The 24,176-nt window shown below is 31.3% G+C and overlaps 1 protein-coding gene and 1 long non-coding RNA gene across 3 annotated transcripts in view; one reads left to right on the forward strand and one right to left on the reverse strand.

Moving 5' to 3' along the window:
- The window catches only part of LOC141290946 (pleckstrin homology domain-containing family G member 5-like), a 170,865-nt gene that overhangs the window by 69,681 nt on the left and 77,008 nt on the right, over positions 1 to 24,176 (forward strand). The window lies entirely within an intron of this gene.
- LOC141290836 (uncharacterized) lies at positions 2,070 to 23,441 on the reverse strand. Its single transcript, XR_012340225.1, has 3 exons — positions 23,227 to 23,441; positions 22,224 to 22,397; positions 2,070 to 2,148 (listed from the first exon to the last, which is right to left on the reverse strand). It is a non-coding gene; the product is annotated as an uncharacterized lncRNA (long non-coding RNA).

Consider the following 24,176-nt stretch of genomic DNA (forward strand, 5'->3'; position numbering starts at 1 on the left):
TGTTACATAAGTCCACTTATAATGCTATTTTTTCTGCATTTTGAACTTTCAAATTTTTTTTCCAGAGTTACATATAGCATATATATTTGAATATATATTTTACAGAATTTTATATACACTGATTTCTGAAGGACAAAGAATGAAAAGAAAATTAAAAAACAAAAATATAAATACATCTTTTCATATATTATTCAGCATTGATGCATTAAACTGACTGAATTATAAAATGTAACGTTTTTTGCAAATTTTTATGTTTTGTTTTGCATTTTGATGTAATTTCTAATTATTTTTTCATAGTTATATATAGAATATGCATATATATTTTAATATATTCTTTACAGAATTTTATTTACATAAATTTCAGAAGGACAAAAAAAAGAATATAAAAATAATATATAAAAAAAGGTTTAAGTAGAAATCAGAAAACAAAATTATAAATTCATTTTTAATTTTTTATTCAGTAATTATGTATTTAAGTAGAAAACAAAAAACATGAAAATATAAATTATTTTTGTAATATTTTAATCAGCAATTATGCATTAAACTGACTGAATTATAAAATGTAACGTTTTTTGCAAATTTTTATGTTTTGTTTTGCATTTTGATGTAATTTCTAATTATTTTTTCATAGTTATATATAGAATATGCATATATATTTTAATATATTCTTTACAGAATTTTATTTACATAAATTTCAGAAGGACAAAAAAAAGAATATAAAAATAATATATATAAAAAGGTTTAAGTAGAAATCAGAAAACAAAATTATAAATTCATTTTTAATTTTTTATTCAGTAATTATGCATTTAAGTAGAAAACAAAAAACATGAAAATATAAATTATTTTTGTAATATTTTAATCAGCAATTATGCATTAAACTGACTGAATTATAAAAATATAAATAATTTGTTTTGCAAATTCTGATGTTTTATTTTGCATTTTGATGTAATTTTTTAAAAATATATATTTTTCAGTTATATATTATATAGTATATGAATATATATATAAAATATAAATTCATTTTAAATATTTTATTTAGCAATGATGTATTTTAGAAAAAATAAAATTAAGTAGAAAACAGAAAACAATCTAAATTCACTTTTAATATTTTATTCAGAAATGATGCATTAAACTGACTGAATTATAAAAATCTTAATTTATCTTTTAAATATTTTATTTAGCAATTATGTTTTAAACTGACCAAATATGACAATAAAGAAATGTATGTTACATAAGTATACTAATAATGCTATTTTTGTGTATTTTTACATCCTTTTATTTTTTTAAATAACATATAGCATATACATATATATTTTAATATATATTTTACAGAATTTTATATGAACTATCACTGAATTATAAATTATATACATTATATGCATACCTATTTTAATATATATTTTACACAGTTTAATATTATATTTAAAAAAAAATATATATTTTAAGTAGAAAACAAAAATATAGATTAATTTTTATTATTTTAATCAGCATTGTTGCATTAAACTGGCTAAATTATAAAAATATAATTTTAATATTAGTTATATATAGTTATTTATAAATTGTATCAATATAAACTTATACGCAATTACTTAGAATAATACTGCTGTATTTTTCTTCATCGAATGAATGCTACACTCTTTTAACTACCTGAAAATATTATCTAATTACTAAGAGTATTGAACAAATAAAATGAAAATGCACAACTAGTTTCTTGTCACCGCTAACCCAACCTGCTACATTAATGTGCCCCTGAACACAACAGCCATGTACCTCATTCCCAAAAGACCAAACTACGATTCCAAAAGCAAACCATAAGTTAGCAATGCAGAGACTTCTTGAGAGTTGACTTATATTGGCTGCTCTCCTCTGATCGTTCTCCTGTTTCAGAAAGCATCGGCTTATGACAGCGAATTCATTTCACAGTCTGGTGGCCAGAGAGGAGACCTCATATCCCAGCAGGCCTCTCTCTGATCCTTTAGAGCACGAGATGGACCCTCCACAGAGAAGCTGAGATCTCTCAGCAGTTTTCAGAAAGGAGCGGGGCCCCGTGTTTTAGGCGGGTGTCTCTTACCTTTGAGGCGTGACGGCGCTCGCTGCAGTCTGGATGCTGGCAAACCACGCACTCCTCATCCTGAGCAGGCTTCTCATCTACAACAGCACACACACATACACATGAAAACACATTATGAACCGAATTTTAAAAAAAACTACATTTTCTGGAAAACAACAACAACAAGAAAATTAGTTGCTATGTGGTTGCTAGGGTATTTTGGATTTAGAGTTTTTATAGTTAACTAAATATAAAATCATAAAATGTTACTTAAAATAAAATAAACATCAACTAGAATAAAACTTAAAAAAACTTCAATGAACTTTCTCATTTAAATCTACTTGAACTTGATGTGCTAATATAATTTTTTTTACATTTTTAAGTTGCTTGTTTGCTGCTTTTAAATATGGCTGTACTGTTTAAATTTATTTATATTAAAGTTATATTAAGTAACTTTTTCGCAAAAATAAAAATCAATTATAATAATACAAATTTATTAGGAACAAAAACTTTTAGTTAGTACTAGAACAACACTGCTAGAAATCATTGTTATTTTAGTAAACACTGACATACTACTATATTTTTTATTAATATTTTAAGTTAGTTTTAATCATTTAGTTATGTGTTGTTGACAATTTCACTGTCTAGTTATTGTTGACTTTATTTTTTCCTAATAATAATAATAATAATATTTTTTTATTATTATTATTATTATTATTATTATTATTATTATTATTAGTATTAACATTATTATTATTATTATTATTATAGCTAGCAAAATAAAATAAATGTAAATTAAATAATATAAACAATTCAATTAAATTAAAAAATACTGTTTAAAAGGCTGTTATTTTTACCATTTTACTGTACAGTTAATGAATTTTATTTTTTAATTATTATTAATTTAATAATAATAATAATAATAATAGATATAAAAAAATTCTAATTGAATAATACAATCGTAATAATAATAATAATAATAATAATAATAATAATAATAAAATACATTTAAATTAAATAATAAAATAAAATAAAATAATTAAATAAATTAGGTGTTCTTTTGACTATTTTATTGTCCAGTTATTTTTTTTCCAAATAATAATAATAATAATAATAATAATAATAATGAGAGATAGCAAAGTAAAATAAATGTATACATTTAATTTATAAATTAAACAATAAGATAAAATAACAAATTAAAATAAAATAATTTAAATTAAATATAAAAAAAAAAGAGTAAATAAAACAGATCCTAAACAATAAGATGATATTTAATGCAATGTAAGGATAAAGACAGAGACAGACAGGTCAACTTTAATAATAATAATAAAAATAATAACAACAACAACAACAATTAAATAAAATACAAATAAAATAAACAAATAAATAGGGTGTTGTTTTTATAAATAAAATAATAAAATAACAATAATAGATAGCAAAATAAATTATATAAATAATATTTATAAAATAATAATAATAATAATAATAATAATAATAGATAGAAAAATAAAATAAATTTAAATTAAATAATACAATTTAAAAATCAATTTAAATAAATAATGTGTTTTAAATAATATTTTATTGTCCAGTTATTTTTGAATTTATAATAATAATAATAATAATAATAATAATAATAATAAAAGATAGCAAAGTAAACTAAAATTTCTAAATTTAATTTATAAATTAAACAATAAGATAAAACAACAAATTAAATAAATAAATAAATAAATAAAATAAAAATCAAATAAAACCCAATCTCAACAGATCCTAAACAATAAGAGGATATTTAATGCAATGAAAGGATAAAGACCGAGACAGAGGACTTTACCAGGACATAAACAAGACAGGAGAAAGGCAGACAACAACAACAACAACAAAAAAGGAAGAAAACACACAAACATGGTTTAGCAACACTTTCACTTCATTCTTGACTGGATCAATAGGCGTTAGAAGCACTAAGCAAAAATAAAGCATATAAAAGATTCATTTTATGAACACTAATTATTTCACATGCTTTAAGATAGATGTAGATGTGAATTTCAAGACACTTAGGTGCCACATATTTAAGTGATTCGGTGTGCAAGTTGACCCAGCAACAACTTTCCATTGCCCTCTCCGCTTACAGATTCAATATTCTCAGGAAAATTCCCAACATCTTTTCCATCTGGAGATATTTCACTTTTAATCAGCTAAATGTGAGCCTACTCCAATAATATGCCTCACTCTCCAGACTTTAAGACTGAATCAAGGGGGTCATGAATCAAAAACTTGTGGCCAAACCTAAAATCATGTGAGTCAACAGTGTCTGACCAACAGCAGCTGCCTGCTCTGGCTAACCACTTCATTGTTTTTGCACCATTATTCCTCATACTTAATGGTTTGCAAAACCCTAAGTATCACGGTTCGTTAAAAATAAAACTTGTGTAGATGATAAAACGTGTAGATGATAAAACAGGTGGAAGAAAAACTGAGCTTTTTGCAGTCAGTGCTGGAAAATCCAATTTAAGCTAGGAAGCGTATGTTGTAGCCTGGAGCCATGTTAAAAATAAATAAATAAATAAATAAAAACAGGTTTAATAAAATAAACTAGGGTGTTGTTCTTTTAACTGGTTTATTGTCCAGTTAATGTAAATTTTTATCTTTTATTTCTAAAAGAAAGGATAAAAACAAATCAGAATAAAACAATAAGAATAGTAATACGAATAATACAAAATAAACAATGGTTACTAGGGTGTTTTTTAACTGTTTATTGTCCAGTTAATGTTAAGGTTAAAAACAAAGCAAAAAAATAAAATAAAATAAAATAAAATAAAATAATAGTAGTAGTAGTAATATTAATGTAAATATAAATTATAATAATAATAAAACAAAAAAAACAATGGTTCCTAGAGTGTTTTTTTAATTGTTTTATTGTCCTGTTAATGTTTTTTTTTTTTTTTAAAGAAAGGATAAAAACAAAGCCAAGTAATAAAATGTAATAAAATAAAATAAAATAAAATAAAATAAAAGGTTACTAGGGTGTTTTTTTTTTTTACTGTTTTATTGTCCGGTCAATGTTATTTTTTCTCTCTTTTTTTCTAAAAGCAAAGCAAAATAAAATAATAATAGTAGTAGTAGTAGTAGTAGTAGTAGTAGTAGTAGTAGTAGTAATAATAATAATAATAATAATTATAATTATTATTATTATTATTATCATAACAAACAACAACACATTTAAAATTAAATAAAATAAAAATAAATAGGGTGTATAAAATATAGCAAAGTAAAATAAATGTATAAATTAGTTTAGTAATTAAACAAAATAAATTAAAATTAAATATTAAATAAAAAATAAAATAAAATAAAATAACAATAACCATAAAAATAGATAGTAAAATAATAATAATAATAATAATAATAATAATAATAATAATAATAAAGATATAATTAAAAAATGAAATAAAAAACATTGTCTGGTTAATGTTAATTTTTTCTTTTTTTTTTTCAAAAGAAAGGTTAAAAACAAAGCAAAATAACAAATCGTAATAATAATATCAAATAAAATAAACAATGGTTACTAGGATGTTCTTTCTAGGGGTCGACCGATTATCGGCCCGACCGATTATTGGCGCCGATATTAAGCATTTTTACGATTATCGGAATCTGTTATTTTCAAAACCGATTTGCCGATAAAAATAATTTCATTTTGAAATGCGCTCTTTGGCTCCGACGCAGCCTGTCAGAGCTCACCACTCTGTGCCCTAGAGCAGTCTCCGCCCAACGCGCATCTGATTTGTTGGGAGTCGCGAGTCCAACCAATCAACTCGAAGGCTGAAGGCACTGAAGACACAGACAGAACGCTTGCTGGAGCTGCGAGCAGCGTGCGGCAGTAATCAGTTGTCTCTCAAAGGTAAGTCAGCAGCAGACGTTGATTGTGCTTCAGTAATTCACAATCCTTTACGGTGAAGTTGCAAAAACACCTCAATGTTATCTTGATTTCCCGGATGCTCGGTGCATTTAATCTGTAATAATCGGTATCGGCATCGGCCCTGAAAAACACATATCGGTCGACCCCTAGTTCTTTCAACTGATTTATTGTCCAGATAATGTAATTTATTTATTTTTTAATTTCAAAAAAATTGGTTAAAAACAAAGCAAAAAATAAATAAATAGTAGTAGTACTAGTAGGAATAAAATAAAATAAAATAAAAGTTACTAGGGTGTTTTTTCACTGTTTGATTGTCCAGTTAATGTTTTTTTTTTCTAAAAAGAAAGGATAAAAACAAAGCAAAATATAATTAATAATAATAATAATAATAATACCCAAAGTAAAATGGTATTTTACATTTATAATGAATTTATATGAACATTTATAATGAAGACCCTAAGGAGAACTGGTAGGTTTGTTTATTTTGGCACAGGACGCTAATGATAGGTGTTAGGAGTCTGAATTAGCAGTATTTATCCACTCTCCTCTCTCTTTAACTTCCTCCTGCTCCTTGTCTCCCTCTGACTCCCTTTCTCTCCTGTGTTTAGCGTGGAGAGGAATGTCTGGCCTCAGCACTGCTGATTAGGCCCAAATCAAGCAAATAAAAGCAAGCTAGCAGCACAAGCATTGTCAACACATACGGTGCGTATGGCCACTACTGCAGCCATGCTCTATATACTGAGGGGAAAACTCCCTGTGGTCAATTTCTCAAGCCAGAGTGAGTTTTTATAGCATCTGAATAAAATTTGAGTGCTGTTTACCTGTTGGGATGCCAACTCGAGCAAAGGAAAAACAGGAATGCTTTTTCATCTTTTAATAAAGTAAAATAGTTTTAATAAAATAATATTTTTTTTAGTTGAAGATTCATAATAATCATAAAAAATAAGTATTATTAAAATTAACCTAATAATAAAAATTCATAATTATAATTAATAATTCTAATGTTGATGACAATAATAATAATAAACTTCAAAAATAAAGATAAATAACAACAATAAAAATGATAAAAACTACTAAAACAATCAAGATAAATAATAATAATAATAATAATAATATTTCAAATAAATCGAATCATGAAAAATCTAAAAAGAATAATAGTAATAATACAAAAAACGACAAAAACAATAAAGAAACAAAAATGAAGAATAATAAAATAATAATAATACAAAAAAACAATTATAATAACAATAACAAATATAATAATTCAAAATATAATAATAATAATAATAATAATAATAATAATAATAATAATACAAAAACTACTAAAACAATCAAGACAAATGGTAATAATAATAAAATAAATCTAATATTAATAATAATAATAATAGTTATTATTATTATTATTATTACTATAACAACAACAAATCTAATCATGAAAAATCAAATAATTATAATAACAGCAATAAAAATAATTATAGTAATGATTTTAATACAAAAAATAATAAGATAAATAACAACAACAATTGAAATAAAATAAATAATAGAAAAATCTAATGATGGTAGTAACATCGAGAACAACAATAATAATAATTCTAATAATAAAACTACAAAAATAAAGATCATAATAAAAATAATACAAAAAAACTTCAAAAACATATTATAAATAATAATAATAATAATAATAATAATAATAATAATACATTAATAATAATAATAATAATAATAATAATAATAAACTTCAAAAACAATGTTATTAATAATAATAAAAATAATTTCAAAAAGTAAATTACTATCTAAGAGACTTAACCTTACAATGGTATTTGATTATATAATAATAATAAGAATAATAATAAACAAAAATTCACAATTAAAAGAAAACCAGACTTGATAATCTTACAATGGCATATAAAATATGTAAATCTAAAATGTACATAACAAAAAAAAAAAAAAGTAACAAGCAGCTACATGATTTGAGGTATTATTCACACTTTCAAGTTTAACACTTTCGATAGTGACACACTAAGCCCCTAACCCAAAATATGCATTTGAACTAGTGATGCTTGTCTTAGCAAGCCCTTCTAATACACATACAAATAAGTGATCCGTAAAACAAAGGCGTACAGTTCCCAATGACAAGCCCACAGTCCTACAGCCTTATATTCTTCCTCAAAGAAGACCACACAGCAAGGACCCTCGACCTGGACTGTACCATGTTTACCATGTATAGGCAGAATGGAGGTTTGTAAAAGCATGTTTACGCATCGCTTTTGTACGGGCTTTTACAAGGAATGTGAGGAATGCCTCAGATCAGCGGTGAATTTATCCCTCTGTTCTGTAGCACTGGGACGGCTGGCACACTACCGGACCTGTCTGATGGCCTGCCTCCTGAAGGCTAAAGCGCCGTCAGCCGGAGACGCCGATGTGAGTTATGTAACGCGAGGCGTCTGCTGGAAGACAGATGGCAGACTGCAACAGACTGCCAAGGTACAAGGTGCTTCGCTTGACTGCCAGAGATGCAGCCAAGCGCTGCATCACCACATGGGGCAATAAAAGGGTTTAAACTCAATGACAAGAACAAGTGAGAGAGAATATATATATAATCAGCAAAATAAAAAGAGCACGATTATAGCCTTCATTAAACTGGCTTATGGCTATGAGTTCATGAGTACTATGAGAAACCAAACACCACAAAAAGTGCTTACAAATACACAAGACATTTTCTGTTTCTAAAGGAAAGGAACACAAATGGTGCTTCCTTTTATCATATGTTAGATGAGAATTTGCTGTAAACGGCCTGTATTTGTTTTATTATTTTTACGATATGTGCATTATTAGCGTTAAAAATCATTATCCAAAATCATCCAAAAAACTGTTTGCGCAACCTAAACTAATTTTGACTGCAATATGCTTTCATAACTTTTGTTATCAGACGTTAATATCAACACCCATTTCCAGTACCTTTCCACGGACATAATAATAATAATTATTATTATTATTATTATTAATATAATTATAATAATTACTACCTGAGGTAGTAGTAACTATAAATATAAAATAGTAACTATTATTATTATTATTATTATTATTAATATTATTACCTGAGAGACTTGGTAACATTTCAATGGAATTTGACTATAATAATAATAATAATAATAATAATAATAATAATAATAATAATAATAATAACTATTATTATTATTATTATTATTATTAATAAAATAATATATAATTTAAAATCAAATAATAATAATAAAAATAAATATAATGATAATAATAATAATAAAAATAAATCTAATAATAATAATAATAATAATAATAATAATAATAATAATAATAATAACAACAACAACAATAATAATAATAATAATAATAATAATAGTTATTATTAAAATAACATCAAATAATTGAAAATTTTAATAATAATAATAATAATAATAATAATAATACAAATTAAAATAAATCTAATAATAAAAATAATATTAATAATAATAATACAAATTTAAATAAATCTAATAATAAAAATAATATTAATATAACAATAATAATAAGATAAAAAGCCATTTAAAAAAGTTTTTTAAACTAAATTACTACCTGAGAGACTTGGTAACCTTACAATAAATAAATGGATAAAATAAATTTAAAAAAATAAATATGAAAAAATACTTAATAATATAGTACATTGTAATTACATCTTTTTATAAAACATTTTACATTTGGTTTTCAGCAAAAACAGAAAAATGTTTTTTTACAAATTTAAAACTACTGTAAAAGAAGTAATTTTGTATGTTAAAAAGTCATTTTATTGCACTGTCAACCAAATGTTTTCCACGCTGTTTGTTTGTGCATGCCTATTTTAATTAGAAACTGCCCAAATAAAATAAAACTACATGCATACAATTATTTTCTACGCTAAGGTTTAAAAATGTTGTGTGCTTGAAAAACCAAAAACGCAACATGCACATTTTCATTCATGTCAGTGACAGAAAACTGACAGCAAGTCTTTGACCGCACCGCACAGACTTCATGCCTCCAGCCATACTGCTTCTTACACAACATGTAAAAAGGACTTAAGAGGCCACATACTTGAATCCTGAGTACAGTAATATGACCATTTTGAAGCTAATCTTACAGCAAAGGGCCTCATAAGACGAATGCATAATCCACTATGAGTTTGTGACATTTTCCCATCACCATTACTAGCTCAAACACCAAAGTGAGCCACGACCCACCATTATAATCCCCCAGACTAATTATGGCATTTGAGAAGACAAGTATGCACTTAGAAATGCAGTACGCTACTCTTCTCTAGGCCGCAGTGGCCAGAGAGGAGCTCTCGGTAATGGAGAGGCCTTAATTACAGGTCTTACGAATGAAAGACATCAAAGAAGAGACTCATTGCTGCAGTTTTCCATCTCTGTTTAAGTGTCCCAAATGTTCAGGAAGAAATCTGGGTTGCGTAAGTGACAAACAAATAAAGCACTAAGGACTGAAAAATGGGCTAATGAAAAACAGAGTCGCCATATACTATCATTACTAACATATGGACAAGAGTAGTGACGAACATGGAGGTGACAACAATTATTGACCATAACAACACATTTTCAACTAAAATTCAAACATTCAAACTAAAGAAGAGGAGATATTGAAAAAAAGAACCAAATGTAGCCAAGTCATTTAAAAACAGTATTGAAATTCTGAATGATAATACGGAAAATAACTCTACATTTAGGACTTTGGCTTCCAAACAAAGCTGTGGGAAGTTTAAGCCAGACTGAAGTGTACTAAAGATGACAACTCACTGGTTAGTGACTAAGGAGTGAGAGTATTTTGGCTAAGTGGATCCAGCCTTACCATAAACATCATAGATGACATCCAGAGGGGATGACCAGGAGTACCGTTCCGGCCCCAGTCCGCTCAGAGAAGATGGGAGTGTCTCGAGTTCATAAGCTCCCCGTTTTCTCCAGTAAAGGAACATCGTGAAGGACGAGGCTGTAAATGCTAACTGATCTCCTAATGGCTACTTTAAAAGGAAACAATACCCACTCGGACAATAATCAAACACTCAACATCTAACGCGGCATCTTTACGTCCACCTCTGATGTGCTCTAAACGGGATATAGTCAATCTCAAACAATTTCCCATAAAGCAGGCACCTGCAGTTACCTCATCTTCCCTAACAATTAAAGCCAGCTTTGATCCCGCTTCACGAGTTCCAACCCATAAAAGTGCGCAACTAGGCATGCCAAAACTGGACCTACGTTCCAAAACCGAGCAATTCCTGGCACCCATTTCCCAGCAGCCCTATGCAACTCCTGATAATAAATCTCAATTGAGAACGTATGACGGGTTATTCGATTTTCGAGTTGTGGATCCCTCAATGGGATCTTGCAGTGTGCCAAAACAAAAACAGCTATAAGTCCTCTAAATCTTGGGAAGAAAAAAAGAATTACAATCTTTCAAAGTACAAGAATGTCTTGCTTCTTCAACTTCATTTCAGATCCTATAACCAGGCCTACGTTCTAAACCCGAGCAAATCCTAGCATCCGTTTCACAGCAACTCAATGCAACTCTACAATAAATCTCAATTGAGAATGTATGACGGGTTACTTGCTTTTCGAGTTCTTGCGGTACGCCAAGACAGGAACACCTAAAAGTCCTCTAAACCTTGGGGAAGAAAAAAAGTTCAAAAGTCTTTACAAGAAAGTCTTGCTTCTTCGAAAAGTTGACGGTGCTTCTTCTTCAACTTATTCTCAAATCCAATAACCAGACATGCGTTCAAAACAGAGCAAATCCTGGCATCTATTTCACAGCAACTCTTTACAACGAAATTGAGAATGTATGATGGGTTCCTCGCTACTTGAATTGTGGATCCCAAAACCAAAACCATGTTGGAAATCCGAGAAACTCTTGGCACCCATTTTCCAGAAAACCTATATCACTCTTGACAAGAAATCTCAATTGAGAAGATATGAAGGGTTACCCACTTCTCGAATTGTGGATCCCAAGCTGGAAACACCTAAAAGTCATCTAAACCTTGGCAAGAAAAACACTAATAAAAGTATTCCAAAGTAGCTTGAAGTCTTTACGAGAATGTCTTGTCTTCTTCGAAAAGTTGATTGTGCTTCTTCTTCAACTTCATCTTAAATCCCAAAACCGGACCTATGTTGCAAACCTGGGCAAATCCTGACACCCATTTCCCAACAACCCTATGAAACTCTTGACAAGAAAACTCAAATGAGAACATATTATGGGTTCCTCACGTGTTGAATTGTGGATCCCAAGCCGAAAACACCTAAAAGTCCTCTAAACCTTGGTGAAAAAAACAAACAAAGAACAAATTGAAGTCTTCCAAAGCTGCTTGATGTATGACAAAAATATCTTGCCTTCTTTGAAAAGCTGACGGTGCTTCGTCATCAATTTCATATTAGATCCCAAAACCGGACATACTCTTGACAAGAAATCTCAATTAAGAACATATAAGGGGTTCCTTGCTTCTCGAATTTTGGATCCCAAGCCAGAAACACCTAAAAGTCCTCTAAACTTTGGGAAGAAAAAAAAAGGAAGTCTTCCAAAGTTGCTTGATGTCTAAACAATATCTTGCCGCCTTTGAGTAGTTGTTGAGCTCCTTCTTCAACTTCATCTTAGATTCCAAATCTGGACTTATGTTGCAAAACCAAGAAAATCTTGGCACCCATTTCACAGCAATCCTACGCAATTCTTGACAAGAAGTCTCAATTAATAATGTATGAAGGGTTCCTTGTCTCTCAACAATGGGATCTTGCGGTCACTAGACAGGAACACCTAAAAGTCCTCTAAACTTTTGCAAGAACAAACCAAATTAAAAATCTTACAAAGTTGCTTGATGACTAGGCAAAAATTCTTCTTCAACTTCATCTTAGATCCCAAAACCGGATCTTAGGTTGCAAACCCGAGCAAATCCTGGCACCCATTTCACAAGAAATCTCAATCGAGAACGTATGACGTGTTCCTTGCTTCTCAAATTGGGGATTCCACAAAAGGTTCTTGCTGTATGCTAGACAAGAAAACTTAAGTCCTCTATACCTCGGAAAAAACTAACCAAAAAGTCTTCTAAAGATGTTTGACGTCTTGACGAGTGTGTCTCGCCTCCTTTGAGAAGTTGACGGTGCTTCTTCTTCAACTTCATCTCAGAAGCTCTTTGCTTTCTTCGGCAAACAATCAGTATTTCCAAGTCTGTGAGGAACAGGCACATCGGTGTCAAAGTCTGTGCAAGCAGTTTGGGCAAAGAGGACTGGGTTGTCAGAGGGTGTTCGACCCACACTAGCAGACAAATGTTGTATTCATACTGGGCTGAAGTGCATGCTGGGATTGACAGACTAGGCCAATACCTTCCAGTCTTTGAGAAACAAAGATCCCTTGCAAAGCCCTCCTACACAGACAGTGAACTTTGTCTATGATTTGCACAAACAATAAAAGCCAGACATTTCTGCATTGATTAGAGACCTAGTCCTCCTTTTTCGGAGAGATTTATGAGTTACGAATGCCTTGTGACTATAACAATGTCAGCTGTTTCCTTGGATGGACACCAGCCAGAAGTGGCTCCTGATAAGATATCCGCTCTACGGAGGTGGACGCATGTCAAAATGACAATTTCAAACGTGGCATTTCCCCAGTGTCCTGCTGCAGTAAGGTTGCTTTAGATATCCTGCAGAGAAGAATTATTGTGAGAACGTACCGTGCAAGAGTCAGAGGGGAGGGACGATGTTGCACAGCCATTCAGATGTCCAATTTTGGGATAAGAAATTAGAGGGTACGGCTGGGGCAGACTTACTCTTTGAGTCTGGCTTTGCAGACATATGGTAGTAATCCAGAACCTGGCTTTGAACTTGCAGCTTTTTTAAATGAACAGGCCGCTGGGGCAGCTGCAAGAATGAGACTCAACAGAGAAGCAGATTTCAGAGTCAGACAATGAATCTAAGGCTTTTCCTCTGCAACTTCAGCACCTTTTAAACACAAACAGTGGGATTGAATATTCTGCATTAGCATAAAAAGTGCACTTACGTAACAGAGTTTGAGTGCAGACATGTGACTGAGAGGCAGACCGACTGTGTGCAACAGGATGAAGTGAAGGAATGAGTTTTCCCAAGCCTCAGTGGTGTTGACAGGTGGAGAGCAGTTTCACTCGATGGTTGCCAAAGTAGTGGAAAATATATTTAACCTATATTTAGATGGAAAAGCCACATCATATGCTATACTTAACCCTTAAATACTAGAAATGCTATTGTAATAATTCAAAACGTACAACAACAAACTGAAGACATTAACTCAAGATAATTCAGTGACCTCATTGAGCAATCCACCAACCTAAATAGTAAATGTCATAGTAAATGAGCCAGAGACATGAATGAGACCTCAAGTCATGTGACTTGTTAAGGAGGTGTGCTGTTCCCTTTACAATCAATCTGACCATTTAGAAAACAACACTATAAAAAACCTGACAAACCTACATTGAAGGAGGGATCCAAGCGATATTACAGCCACTTTAAAAGTAGGCTTTTTGGGACTTGGGCTAGTAAACTACGACCTAGCAACCACATAGCAACAGCAACAAACAAAAAAAAAACAAAAAAAAAACAGTGAGAACATCTTAAAAAAACACTTAGCAACACCATTCTTTAGATTTCAGATTTCTCTGCATAAGATTAAAAACAAAGTATAGGGTCAGTAAGATTTTTGTAGAAGTATCTTATAGTCACAAAGTGTACAAAAATAAAAACTTAAAAATAAATAAATTAGTGACACTAAACGTCTATAAAATTTCATTATTTATAACAATTATTTTGAATTACAGTTCAATTTCACATTATGCTAGTTTCTAAATGTGTATAAATAATGTTTCATCCATAATGCTTAATGCAAAAAAAAAGAGAGAAAAAGTACGTCAAACTGACAAATTAAACATTATATTTTATCATTTAAAAGTAGGGTCTGTAAGACTTTTGTAAAAGTCTAATTAAAGTCTACATTAATTTGATTTTAAAAAGTGTTATTGTGAAAAATGATTACAATTTAAAATAACTGTTTTATATTTTTAGATATTTTAATCATTCTAATATTCTGATTTGGTGTTCAAGAACCAACATAATTAAATTTTATGCAGCCTTAGTAAATTTGAAAAAAAAAAAAATTTGACTAACTTTATTTTGAATTAGTTCGATTTCACATTATGCCACAGTTTCAAAGCACCTATAAATAAAGTTATCCATAATGCTTAATGCAAAAAAAAAGTGAGAAGACCTTAACAACCACTTAGTAACACTATATTCTTTTCAATTTTTACAAAAAAGGGATGTCAACCTGACAAACCAAATTTTATATTTTACCATTAAAAACAGGCGTCTGTAGGATTTTTTAAAAGTCTTTTATGTATACCTAATCTACATTAATTTGATTGAAAAAACTCGTAAAAACAGTATTATTGTAAAAAAAATTATAATTGAAAATTACTGTTTTCTATTTTTAGGTGTTTTAATGATTCCAATATTCTGATTTGTTGTTCAAGAAACATTTCTTATTATTAATGTTGAAAACAGTTTTCAAAATGCTTTTAATTTTTTACAGGATTCTTTGATAAAGTCAGAAACAGTATCTTTGCTAACTTTAAATGTAATTACTGACACTTTAGAACAAAGTAGTTTGTTAGGTTAGGACAATATTTGGTCGAGATACAACGGTTTGAAAATCTAGAACCTGAGGGTGCAAAACATAAATATTGAGAAAATCACCTTTAAAGTTGTCCAAATGACATTCTTAGCAATACATATCAAAAATTGAGTTTTGGTATAATTATGGTAAGAAACTTACAAAATAACATCATCAGTAGTTAATATCCTAATGATTTTTGGCATAAAAGAAAAATTGATCACTTTGATACATACAATGTATTTTTGGCTATTGCTACAAATAAACTTGTGCAACTTATGACTTTGTGGTCCAGGGTCACATATATTATTTTTCACAATGTATGTTTATTATATTCCAATAATGTCATAAATTAAAAAAATAAGTGTCATTTCTGGGGGAAAAAAAGTAGTAATGGAAACAGATGTTGGAGAAGCCACTTTGTAATAATGTAACATCACATAAAAACACGGGAATGGAAACCTGGCTATTGACAACCACCTGCAATAATTTGTCCATCTGTAACATGCAGTTACTACACACAAAAAACAACCCATCTAGATCGCCAGACGTTGTTTTTTATTGCTTCTCACTAGGTGAATGACCTTGGAAATAACTGATATGCCTTTCACTCAAATCCTGTTTTTTAAAATCCCTAAATTTTTACTGTAAGAGCACAGGGGTATTTATGCTGTAATGAAAAGCTAGACCGTCTTGCTCTGTACAGAAGCAGACATTACACAGTTCATCCTTGGCAGAGACGTGGTCATTAACACGAGGCTGAGATCCGCCTAAATGGACTTAAGCTGGGTGGGGGAAGCTCTTCAGCAGCAGGCGACGTGGGACAAAGTGATGACACGAACTCAGGCTGAAGGGCCCTTTTAATCTACAGTAATCGTCACACGGGTGAGAGGGGTGACACAAGCGTTTCATTCCTCTCATGAGCAGAGCATTATCGCTGCTAGTCCATTAGCAAGGCCAAGATGGTCAATAGAAATCTAACATAAAAACTCAAATACAGTGCCTTGCAAAAGTATTCATACCCCTTCATTTTTTTTTCACGTTTTGTTGCAGCATTATGTTAAACTGCTCTAAATTCCTTTTTTCCCACATCAATCTACAACTCACACACCATAATGACAAAGCACAAAACAGGTTTGTAACAACTTTGCAAATTTATTAGAAATAAAAAACTGAAAAGATCCCGTTGCATAAGTATTCATACCCTTTTCTGGGACACTCGAAATTTAGCTCAGGAGCATTCATATTGCTTCTAGATGTTACTACACTTCGAGTGGAGTTAAACTGTGGCAAATTCATTTGAATGAGTATGATTTAGAAAGGCACACACCTCTCAGAAAAGGTCTAACAGCTGAAAGTGCATATCAGAGCAAAAGCCAAATCCTGAGGTCAGGATAACTGCCTGTAGAGTTCAGTGACAGACTTGCGTTAAGGCAATGATCTAGGGAAGAGTTCAGAAAAAAATCTGCTGCATTGAAGGTTCACAGAAGCATGTAGCCTCCATTATCCCAAATAGAAGACAATTGGAACAACTAGGACTCTAGAAAATGTCTGCCAGCCCCCATCCAAGCTGACAGAGCTTGAGAGATGAAAAGGTGAGGCAAAGAATGGCAGATAATTACCAAATGCAGATGTGCAAAGCTTGTCACATCATACCCAAAAAGACTTGAGGCTGTAAAGGTGCTTCAACTACGTACTGAGTTAAGGGTATGAATACTTATGCAATGCACTTATTTCAGTGTTATATTTTTAATAAATTTGTAAAATTTGCAAATCTGGTTTTTGCTTTGTCATTATTATAGTGTATGGAGTGTAAATTGATGTGGAGAAAACCTAATTTAAAGCAGTTTAACATACTGTTGCAACAAAACGTGAAAAAAATGAAGGGGTATAAATACTTTTGCAAGGCACTGTAACTTCAATTCTGTGTTCATGCCAGTTTGGAACAAGCTTGACTCTTAAATAAATGATGGTTTGCTTTGATCTAAGATATTAGTCTAACTATTCCTTATGAATTAGAAAACACTGCTTTCATTATTTAAGCCAAAATCTTCTGCAGAGAAGCATCTGTAGCATACAAGAGTGAGCATTTTCATTACTCCTCACAGCTGGGATCTGAAATTTTTCCCTCAGGCTCCAACAGCGGCGCTCCATCAGTCAAACACACCGAACGACTCCAACTGCAAGTTCACGGCTAAATTACCGCTAATCTCGTTCATTCAGCGAGTCTAATAGCTGTACAACCACTTAAACCGAGGGCAGGACATGGAGGAAGAACAATATGCTAATAGCAGTGTCTTAAGCCTTTCTTGTGTGTGATAAAAGCAAGCTGAAAGCGTGACAGAGTGAGGGATGATGGGAACGCTGTAAGGCTAGGAGGGCTGTTGAGCGGTGGAGGGAACGGCTGACAGCTGCGAGAGCCTGTTCATGAGCATTACATCATCTCAGGACTTGAAAAGCTGATAGCGATAACCCTGCGGTGTGTTTTTGTGCGCGTCTGGGGGGGTTGCACTTGGGTTTTGGAGTCAGACTTACAATATACACTACCAGTCAAAAGTTTTTGAACAGTAAGATTTTTCATGTTTTTTTTTTTTTTTTTTTTTTTTAAGAAGTCTCTTCTATTCACCAAGCCTGCATTTATTTGATCCAAAGTACAGCAAAACCCAAGATATTTTACTATTTAGAATAACTGTTTTCTATTTTAATATATTTTTAAATGTCATTTATTCCTATGATTTTAAAGCTGATTTTTTTATCATAATTACTCCAGTCACATGATCCTTCAGAAATCATTTAATATTCTGATTTGCTGCTCAAAAAACATTATTATTATTATTTTTTATGTTGAAAACAGAATTTATAATTTCTTCAGGTTTCTTTGATGAATAGAAAGTTCAGAAGAACAGCATTTATCTGAACTATAAATCTTTTGTAACATTATAAATGTCTTTACCATCACTTTTGATTTAAAGCGTCCTTGTAAAATAAAACTACTAATTTCAAGAGAAACATTCCATTCCATCTTTTGAATGTTACATTTGAATATTCTCACAACGGTTACAACACCATTTTTTATATTTTAAGAATGTTTCTGCTCAACATCAAGAGAACATATAGGCCAAATATTAATAATGTTACATTTAAACGTTCTCTCAGCATTAAAAACAACCATTTTTATATTTAAAGTGTTTCTAATTTTGGTTATTCTAACATTTGAGAAACATTTCATGCCATCATTTTGAAAATGTCATGAGAATGTTACATCTGAATGTCCTCACAATGTTAAACACCCATTTCTTATATTTTAAGAACATTTCCTCTCAACATTAAGAGAACATATATCAACTATTAATAGTGTTACATTTCAACACTCTCTCAGCATTCAAAACTACCACTTTTATATTTAAAGAATGTTTCTTATTGGTTATTTTAACTTTCGAACATTCCATTCCATCATTTTGAAAATGTCATGAGAATGTTACATTTGAATGTTCTCAACACAAATTTTCTCATTTCTTTAATTTTCTAATTTCTTTGATAACAGGAATGAATTACATTTTAAGATGTATTCAAATAGAAAACAGTTATTTTAATTAGTTTTAAACTAAACTTTGCTGTTTTTGCTGTACTTTGGATAAAATAAATGCAGGCTGGGTGAGCAGAAGAGACTTCTTTTAAAAACATTAAAAATCTTACTGTTCAAAAACGTTTGACTCTTAAGTAAAGGCTATAACAGATAACATCATTGTGGTTTACCATCAATATTTCGTTATTTGCTCACATTATGAAACTAATTAAATTCGGTGTCTTTTGACTAAAAACTAATGTCTTGTGAATGAATAAGTCAATTTATTGACAAGAAAAACGTGTCTGTTTTGGCAGACAAGTTGTTAAATATCCTTTTTTTAAAGGTTTTAATGTTTTTTGCAATATGAATAACTAGATTTTAACATTTTACACCATGCAAAACTTGCCCACAATGCCCAGACATTGATATGCAGTTGTTACAGAGTTCTGGATGAGGGCTCGGTGGTTACTTACTAATCCCAAGCCAAAAAAAAATCCAATATTTTCTGATTATTAATTGATATTCTGGTTTCTATGGCTGGGTCTCTTTTATTGGTATTGATGATTCCATAAAGAACATCTAACATCCATGAAGTGAATTCTAATCCACAAAAGGTTCTTTATAGAGGAAAAGGGCTGTTTAGATCATGTTTAGATAATGTTCTACACATTAAGACCAAAAATTGTTCTTTGGCATTGCTATGAAAACCAATTGAAAGTTTTATGTTCAAGAGTGTAGAAAAGTCAAATAAAGGCCACAATTTAGCAAAATCCTCTTGCATAGTTACTTTTAGAAAACCTGACTATCACTGGACAAACCAAATATAGCTAAGAGAAACACAAACTTGTAAATAAATACCCTTGACACTTAAGATAATAAGATTAGTCTTTAAGTAGAAGGATTTGCCAGTGTTTAAGGCAAAGAGTTAGCTGATGCAAGAGGAACCAACTTAAAACCTGTGATGCAATGACAGTTTTTAGGAAGCATATCAAGCTAAGAGCTTTAAAGGCCAGTCAGTTGACATCATGCATCTAAAATGACAGAGAAAAACACACACTACTGTAGATAGAACTGTTGAGATAAAATGACTAATCAAACTCGAGTGAGCCAGAAGCTCTTCTTAGACAAGCCCTAAACACCAGATGCTCTGAGATTAAACCCATGTATTTCAGGGAGGCTTGAGTGGTCTGGTGCACTAAGGGTAACTTGCAGCCCCTGCTGAGCTAAGAAGCCTCTGGCGTACACCACACGTTAGTTTGGGGTTTCTATAAATAACCATTCAGGCTGGAAGGCTAATCTTATCGTGATTGCAGAGGTCAATATAATCGAGCAGGAAAATGTTTGGCAACAGCATGAAGCATCAGTGCATGGTCAAAGCATCCAAGAATTGAATTTGAATTTGTTTTAATACAATTAAAATGATTTTTAAATGTCTAATTTAAATGTTTGTTGACTTTACTGGACTTATTTATGCACACGATATATTAAATATTTTAATGAAGGCCAGTAAGGAACCATGCACCTTTCCATCAGAATTCAGAAATGTAAAACACATGTAAAAATATTGTAATTTATGAAGTTTAATAAAGAACAGGCCACTGCTGGTCTGATTCTCAAACAATTAAACATCCCTAATATGCAAATGAATTTAAACGAATTACAATGACCTAACTGGCAATTTAAATAATAAGCTGAGGGATTTGCTGTAACTCATTTCTATGACAAATACATCACACGAAAGGACGCGCTGCAGTAAACGATATGAAAATGTCATTAAATGTTTGTTTAACAATCCCATGGGTCTAAACTATGATTACAGAATGCTTCTACTACAAATGCTTGTACAGTTGAGGTCAAAAATCTACATACAAGTTCATTACATACATAATTTATGACTCAAAAGTTTACATCCCCTTGAATCTTGTTACTTGAATGATCCACAGCCATGTTTTTTGCTTTTTTTTAGTGATAGTTGTTCATGAGTCCATTATTTATCCTGAACATTCTGTTGTTCTTCAGAAAAATCCTTAAGGTACCACAAATTCTTTGGTTTTTCAGCATTTTTGTATATTTTAACCCTTTCCAACAATGACTTTATGATTTTGAGATCCATCTTTTCACACTGAGGACAACTGAGGGACTCATATGCAACTATTACAGAAGGTTCAAACACTCACTGATGCTCCAGGATGAAACACGATGCATTAAGAGGTGGCGGGGGGTGAATACTTTTTGAATCGGAAGATCAGGGTAAATTTAACTTATTCTGTCTTCTGGGAAACATGCAAGTATCTTCTGTTGCTTCTGAAGGGCAGTACTAAATGAAAAACAAATATGATATTTAGGCAAAATAAGAAAAATGTGAACATCTTCATTCTGTTCAAAAGTTTTCACCCTCTTAATGCATCATGTTTCCTTCTGGAGCACCAGTGAGCGTTTGAACCTTCTGTAATAGTTGCATAGGAGTCCCTCAGTTGTCCTTAGTGTGAAAAGATGGATCTCAAAATCATACAGTCATTGTTGAAAAGGGTTCAAATACAAAAAAAGGCAGAAAAACCAAAGAAATTGTGGGACCTTAAGGATTTTCTGAAGAACAGTAGGCAGTTTAACTGTTCAGGACACAGCTGTGGATCATTCAGGTTATAACACAGTATTAATAGTCAAGTGTATGTAAACTTTTGAACAGGGTCATTTTTATAAATTCAATTATTATTTTCTCTTGTGGACTATATGTAAACATCTCTTATGTGAAATATCTTATTCAGGTCAGTACTAAACTTTTGTCTTCAACTGTGTGTTACGGCATGATTTTATTGCCAAACCATGACTATCATCTTGTTTATAGGATTTGAATCATCAACATCAATCATTTGTTCAACTTAAAAAGCAACCTTACGGCAAAACATGAATTTGCCAAGACAGACAAACTCATAGTCATTCATCTTTCCAGCATTATTGATTTTCAGATGAACAGTTCATTTAGAATTCATTAGAGCCAGAGAAGGAAACAAACTTACTGAGACGCAGACGGATGCCAAGCCAGCTTCTGGGAGGCGATTTGTGAAGAACTGGATGCATAATCCACTTGTTGGGTACCATGTTGTCTGCCTTTACTCTGCGTCCTCTGTGTTGACGTAGAAATCCACACTATAAGAGCTGGCGGAGGGGTCACCAGTGGTCAGATACGACTCCTGGCATGATGATTGGAGATGGAGAATGAACATTACTTTTAGTGCTAGGGGCATAGATCTCAAGAGGGACAAAACCCAGAAATTTGAGTAAGCATCAAATTGACAAAATTAGAGTATTTATCTCTTTTTCAGGAAGTATTCAGAAAGACATTAAACATATGACATCTATTAAATGTGTTATTTAAAAAAAAATGTTGATATTGTTTGTCTGGGATAAAAGTTACAAATGTCAACATGGTTTAAACCGTCCACAAATTATACGGAATTAAAAAGGCTAAAATAATCTTTCATAATAATTTCATTTTAAATAAAAATAATTAAAATACTACTTGACAAACATTTTAACTTTTTGTAAAACTATGATTAACTTGTCAAGCACATATTTCAAAGTACAATTCAAGTATTTTAGTGTCACACCCTTGACTTTTAGAGTCTAACCTTTTTTTTAAATGTTATAAACAGTGCACAAACGTAAGAAACCAACATAAACTACATTTCCAAAAACGTTTTAAGCTAGACTTTAAAAAGTATTTTTTTTTTTTTTAACACATCCTTATGCCACTGATCCACATTTTATTTGCAATGCATGCACATATCAAATGCATATTTCAAACAGGCCTGATTTGGCTGTATCTCCTTTGATCTCATAGTATTGTGTTGCATTGTCATTTTAATGGCTCGGTAAGCGTGCACGCTGTTTACTTATGCATCTCAACGATTAATACACAGACACATTAATAGCCGACAAAACATAACCAATGCAACAATTAGATCCAGTGAACGCATTTGATTCTGTGGTCTATTCATGTGTATCAAAACTCACTCTAACCTGTTGCATTGTAAAGCTTCATCATCGACCCGCAGAGCCCAAATAAGCTCGTCCATTCACCAGCAGCAGGACTTTAAATTCACTCCAATCTCGCTTTCATCCTCTCAGAAAGGTGTTGAATCTACTGCACCGCCGCTGTATTCTGTAAATCCATGCCTGGTGGGACAGGACTGGCGATTATCAGCGTGAAAGTTTGTCTCTGCTTTGTCTGGGCTGTTCCCTCTACTCTGTTTCAGCCATGGAAAGCGTTTTCCATTCATTCAAATCACCTTTAGTCAAGAGATCCCGCTGCGCTGCATGTGTTCAACCGCTAGAGGCGCCAAAGAGAGACTGCAATTTCTCCTTCTCAAACTATTTTATTCTATTCTAAGCACCTTTTGGGATCTTAATTGAATATTTAATATCGATGTAACACACATAAATACATAAATATGACATGTTTACAAAAGGATGTGACCTTTTGTAGGTCAAGTTCCACACTCAAATTGCTTTTTCCCCTTTGCGGTAGTAGTTCAGAAGTTCAGCTGCAGGCTTGTCTGAATACTTGTGAATATATGGCTCCACCTTCTGGTCATCGTGTGCATCTGTAAATAACAGCTCCACAAGTGCACGTACAGTCAAGACCGAAATTATTCAAACCCCGGGCAAATTCTGACTTAACTACTTTTATTCAGCCAGCACGTTTTTGTTTGTTTTTTTGACCGGAAATGACACAGGCTTCTCCCAAAAGATAACAAGACTATGTACAAGAGGCATCATTGTGGAAAAAAAATATTTCTCAGCTTTTATTTACATTTGAACAAAAAGTGGCATGTCCAAAATTATTCATACCCTTTACAGCAATCCGTAGAAAAGCCTTTATTGGCCATTACAGCAATCAAACGCTTCCTATAATTTCTGACCAGCATTTTGCATGTCTCCACTGGTATTTTTGCACATTCATCTTTAGC

The sequence above is a fragment of the Garra rufa genome, chromosome 18, assembly GCF_049309525.1.
Source record: "Garra rufa chromosome 18, GarRuf1.0, whole genome shotgun sequence".
Lineage (NCBI taxonomy): Eukaryota > Metazoa > Chordata > Actinopteri > Cypriniformes > Cyprinidae > Garra > Garra rufa.